This window comes from Corythoichthys intestinalis, chromosome 4 (assembly GCF_030265065.1).
Source record: "Corythoichthys intestinalis isolate RoL2023-P3 chromosome 4, ASM3026506v1, whole genome shotgun sequence".
Lineage (NCBI taxonomy): Eukaryota > Metazoa > Chordata > Actinopteri > Syngnathiformes > Syngnathidae > Corythoichthys > Corythoichthys intestinalis.
In genome coordinates, this window is record NC_080398.1 from 59,682,678 (window position 1) to 59,689,027 (window position 6,350).

A 6,350-nucleotide genomic window follows, 5' to 3' on the forward strand; every position below is an offset into this window, starting at 1 on the left:
GTACTTTTTCATCGCCTCCCTTTCTGGAAGAGAGATGATATAGAGGCGACCCCTTGGAAGAGCCGCACCAGGAAGGAGGTCGATAGCACAATCATAAGGACGGTGTGGAGGGAGCGACGCTGCGCGGTCTTTATTGAATACCTGCCCCAGGTCGTGGTAGCATTTTGGCACGGCTGACAGGTCTGGTTGTTCCAGGCTCGGGACAGGACAAGCAGGCACTAGAGCGGATTTTAAGCAGTTAGTATGGCAGAAATCGCTCCAAGCCGTAATCCTGGGGTGTGTCCAGTCTATGGAGGGGTTATGAGTCTTCAACCAAGGCAGACCAAGGACCAGCGGTGTGCAGGGGCTATGGAAAACTAAAAACTGGCTCACCTCTCTGTGGTTGCCTGACAGGAGGACGTCTAAGGCTTCCGTTTTATGGCTCACGCTAAACAGGAGACGACCGTCCAGCGCAGTGGTTCTCAACGGGGCAGGAAGCGGGTGCGTAGCCAGCCCCAACTGGTCCACAAGGCCACGATCTATAAAATTTTCATCAGAGCCACAATCAACAAGGGCAGTCACTGTATGGGACTGATCCTTCCAGGTGAGTGTGGCGGGGAGCTGAAGCCTTCGTGAGGAATTGTAAGACATGTGACTCACCAGTAAGTCTTTGCTTGGGGAGACCAGACGCACTGGGCAGCTGCGGATGAAATGCCCACTTTGACCGCAGTATATACATAATTGTGCACTATACCTGTGGGTGCGCTCCTCGTGTATCAGCCTAGTGCGGCCCCACTGCAGTGGCTCGGTCCTTCCAGCAGGGGGCGGCGCCGCCTGCGCACCATCAGAGGCTTGGACAGGAAACAGTGATGGCCGCGGAATGACCAAGAGGCGGGTGTGCCGAGCGGCCGGCTGTTCTCTTCGTTGTCTCCGGCGTTCAAGCAGTCGATTGTCAATATTTATGGCTTGGCGGACAAGATCGTCCAGCGAATCCGATTCGTCCCGTGTGGCCAATTCATCTTTGATCGTCTCATCTAGTGCGCAGATGAAGATTTCTTGTAGTGCTGCGTCATTAAAGCGGCTTTCAGCCGCCAAACATCGGAACTCCACTGAGAATTCGGCGACGCTTCGAGTCCCTTGGCGAGCCGACATGAGCCGTTTGGCTGCCTCTTTGCCGCGGACAGGATGGTCAAAGATTTTGCGCATTTCCTCGGTGAAGCGGGCGTACGAGAGACACACAGCGGATCCCTGCTCCCACACGGTCGATGCCCAATCCAAAGCCGCCCCCCGCAAGCAAGCGATGAGGTAGGCAATCTTTGCTCTATCCCCCTGGTATGCGGAGGGTTGCTGCTCAAAAACTAGGCTGCATTGAACTAGAAAGGCCCGACACGCACCAAGGTCGCCGTCGTACGGAGCCGGTGCGGGAACGTGGGGCTCTTGGCCCGAAGCCGATGACGCCGGGTTAGCAGTGGGCGCGAGGCTCGAAACGGCGGCGGGGTGGCTTGGAGATAACGGGGGCGTATGTGAGTGAGAAAGCGATGTGAGCCGTGCCTGGATGGCCTGGATTGTCCGAGAGACGTCAGTTACCTTATGGAAGAGCACTTCTATGGCCTGGTGATGATCAAGGAGTGACGTAGGCGAGCTGGCGAGGTTGTCTGCGGGATCCATGTTATGGCCCGATCAAGCTGTTAAGGTTGCGTGAGCAAGAGGGGATCCCAGAGCAGACACACAGGGGTGAGATGAGTAATCTTTTATTGGTGATCACAAGAATGTGGCGAGGGCTGATGACTTGGCTTGGGGTAGTTGAGCTGGCGTGAGGCGAGGGAGCTCAGAGGGAGGCAGGCGTGGAATCCGTCAAGGGGCGCGCAGAGAACAGGTCCTGGGGCGAGAGAAAAAACAAGTCGTGAGCCGGTGATCAGGAGAACGTATCAAAGCAATGCGAGAAACAGCTGACGGTGGAACCAGACGAGTTGATCGGGCGACGAGGTGGAGGCGTCCACTGGCTTTTATGGATGGTTGATTGGCATTGCCAGCACCTGTGGCCGCTCCACCCGTCTGTCGTCCAACCTGCAATCAGTAAAAACATGCACACCTGCCGGAGGTGGCTTAGGTCTCAGGAGGAAGGGGCAGAGGCCCTAACACACATGTACTGTATATAGATATAACTAGATGCAAAATGACAGACATGGCACTAAATGCGTTAGTAGACAGCCGCCATCTTAAAGCAGTAGACTTTTTAGGACGGCTCTGTTGTAGAGAACCTTCCTAGCGAACCTAAGTAACTTTTTATCTAAAATACTTCTAAATCGGCAAAATCTTGACTTGAATCTATCTTTAAATGATGAAACCGTTTTAAAACTTTCATATGTCGAAAGTAGAGAGAAGGGAACTAATGCAATAATGGGAGCAATTTTAACAACTTTTAACAGTTGATTCAGGGTAAAGGGTAAACTAGGGTAAAGAATTGGGCTCGGGCCAATTGTACCAAAAACCTTCACAAAAAACTTCACATAGTGTGGCCAATGTTTTTTTTTTTTTTTTTTTTTTTTTGAGGAAAAAAAAAAAAAAGTAATTATCACCAATTACTTTGCCAAGTAACTAATTACTCTTACATTCAGGTAATTGAGTTACTAATGCAATTACTTTTTGGGAGAAGTAATTTGTAACTATAATTAATTGCTTTTTTTCAGTAAGATTAACAACACTGTACGAGACCCATCGAGATTATAACATTGGTAAGATATAGGCTGTTATTATTTTCATGATTTGAAGATGCAGGCATTTGCACATAATTTTATGTTTTTGTCTTTCTGATGACATTGTTAAAAAAAAAAAAAAAATCAGACTTCATGTTCATTTTGGCAGATCTGGCAGCTCTCATGCATATAAAATAATATTATAAAAACGTTGGGGGGAAAGAAGGAGATGAGTCGTCGATGGCTTTCTCCACTTTATTGTGGCAACAATAAGAAAACAAAATAATAGCGGACTGCCGCCACATTCGACCGCGAAGTTTTGCTTCTCGCCGATCTTCTCCTCGCCTCCTACTCCAGCGTCTCTTAAACGGATCGTGCATAGTGTCTTGTTATGAGCTTTTTGTTTACAAATGTATCGAACACACGACGTGCTGACAACCTTGTCTCTTTATTAACACATGGAGCAGTTCTTATGGAAAAGTTAGAACACAGCTCGGCACAGCTCTCGGCAGGAAGTGGTGTCTAATGGCGTGAGGAAATGTATTTTTTTCACACAAGCGAACAGATTACAAAGCACCACTTCACTGTTGTCCCGAGACTACATTTCCCATGATTCACTGCGTGACCTACGCGCTCGATGATTCGCTGCGAGATTGACTCAATGCCTACACGCTAAATTGTCACCTGTCAGCGGCTCTCGAACTAGAAACAACAAACTAGAAGGCTATCAAGCGATCACCGTGAAAGAAACGCCGAACCGTACAAATGCAATTCAATTCAATTCCATTTTATTTGTATAGCCCTTAATCACAACAGAAGTCTCAAAGGGCTTTACAGAGGCAATATGATACACAATTAGAAATGAAGCAACAAAGATGAATAATCCAATGCTTGAAGCATGAAGGTGGAAATACATAATACAAATACAAATAAATGTGCACAAACTCACCGGCGGTGTAAACCTGCCGCTGTCAACGCTCTGGGAGGTCGCATTTCACAACATTCTGCCGCGGTCCTCCTTGCCAGCTGTTTGCTCGCCATTCACGCTCGTTTGCATTTATCGCTAGTCTGATACACTCCCGCTTTTTCGGTGAGGTCTTTTGTGTTTATTCGTTATTGGATCGTTTTTGTTCACCACTGTAAATAAGAGCACTGAAGCAATAGGTGTAAGTCGCCATTTCTGTTCAACCTGTTTTCTCCTGTTTTGTTTAGCGTAAGAAGCTAGGTTAGTAGCTGTCTTTTCTTCGGTCTTTTTCATGATCAGGGTTTAGTTCGCGGGTGGGGTTCAAGTGTAGATTCATTTTGTCTGTTGTTTTGGCCTGGGCTTACCCTGAAGCCGCACTTCATCCACATTTTGTACATATTCATTGCGAGTTTGATTGTTGTGTAAATAAATTTGTGCCACTTGTGAAATTGTGTGGCTCGTTTTATGTTACGCCCTTCGCGAGCCGTCCTTGGGACGTAACACTAGAGAACACAACAACAACTATGCCACGACTATTGCCACGAGTTGGCTTTCGGCTAACGTCGCTAGCTTCTACTGTACATTCCACAACAGTTGGCAGCTCTGCTTTGACAAAGTCATCAGTCATCTATCCAAAAATCACACTTACTTTTTGGCAAATACTTGATCATAAGCAGACCGGTTAAGGAAGCAGGCATCTTCGAAGTGTTTGCAGCAGAGAACATTACTCGATGATGGAGTGAAATTCATTCGCTTCGTGCAAACGAAAGATGTCCATTTACGTGCCCTGCTATCCTTTGGCCACTCATACAACTTTTCGTTTGAGTGAGAACAAAACATCGCCACACACCGCCGTGGCATCTTACCGAGAAGCAATGCAACAAACAATACTGTTCTATGGCGGACTTCCCTTGCACTTCCTGGTGTGACGTAATTTCCGAAGATTTCCGAAGATTGCTGAAGTAAAGCATTTTCGTTGTCAAGGGCGTTGCTATGGGTTAAAGAAAGAATCTGGAAGGGTTGCGTTAAAAAAAGGAAAAAAAAAAAAAGAAAATATGCTTATAATTGTTTAGCTATTGATATTATTCTAAAACATGGTTGGCCAACCTTAGTTCACATTTCCCCTTTAAGATTTACATTTAAGATTTAAATAAATAGTTCTGGATTTAAACATTCAAATCCAATACTTATTATTTAAAAATAAATATTTAAGTTGCTAAATAATGTTGCAAATGTGCAAAAAAAAGTAAACATTTCACACCACATTTTTAACACTGTGTATCGCTAAATGTGAGAAAATGTTGTCGTAATTTTCGGCATGTGCTACCTTACAAACGCCGCCCCATACTACACAACCAAGCCTTTTCCCTCGTAGAAGACATAGGATTCAGGCTGCTCCCACGTCATTTGGAGCCCAGGTTAATCATTCCAAGTCGAATGTTTACCGGCAAAGTATGATGAGATTGCCACATGCTTCCATACTTCGATCGGCAACAATGCACGGCACGTAAGTTCCATCACGGACATATAGACGTGTAATGTTAGTCCTGTCAGCATGCTTGGTATGACGGCGCAGTGGCTGGACAATGATTTCATACTGTGCAGCGAAGCCTCATGCTTTATTGAAAATGGGTTCACTCACTGCCTTTTATATGGATTATTGTAAGGCAACTCATTAATCCTTTTTGTTCTACCATATTTTTGATAATGAGGAATGAGTGATGAACCTTACTATATAATGTTTGCATTTTATAGTGTTAGTTATGAGTTAGTAAGTTACTGAGAGGCCTTTTGGTTATTGATTGGCTTGCTGTCCTATAATTGCCAGGTTAAGAAAGGCCATAGCAGTCTCCTCTCCTGTAGCACCAAACGTTTTTATCTGACGATAAAGCACAATACCTGTTGGGTTTATGTTTTAGTTTAGTGCTCATTGTTCAGGGAACATATCTTCACTGACATTGACTAATTGATTGTGATTGACTCAAATTATATTTGTTTGAAAAAATAAATATTGGCACTTTATTTGAAGTCGAGACTGTTTTTGTCTTTGTTTTGTTCATTATAAAAATGTTCATGTCATCATGAAAAATCTGGTTAGGTCAAAGGCAAATCTATGTGGAATCCACCACTATTTTTTTAACCTCCAGGTGTTCAAAAACATTTAAAAATTATTTATTTATTATTGGTTATCGGTATCGGCTTTGAGGAGCAGGAAGTAATCGATATCGGTTTCAAAAAAATAGATTTCGTGCATCCCTAACTGACTCCATTTTGAAAGCTGGAAAAAGGCTTCTAAACACAAGTTGATTATTTATTCCGAGTCGACAGCAATCATTGGGAAAGGCAAAACAGCAACAGACCCAGGTGAGGACGCAGACTGGTTCCAGGGTTGCCATATCACAAGCAGTGTTGTTAATCTTACTTTAAAAAAGTAATTAATTACAATTACAAATTACTTCTCCCAAAAAGTAATTGTGTTAGTAACTCATTTACCTGAATGTAAGAGTAATTAGTTACTTGGCAACTGGTGATAATTTTCATGTTTTTTTTTCCCCCTCAAAAAAAAAAATTTTAAAAATTAAAAAAAATAAAACGGCACACAATGTGAAGTTTAAAGGGGTTTTGTGACAATTGGCCCTAGCCCAATTCTTTACCCTAAAATTACAGTGTGGCAATTAAATATTTACCGGTAGTCAACCACTAATTGTGCA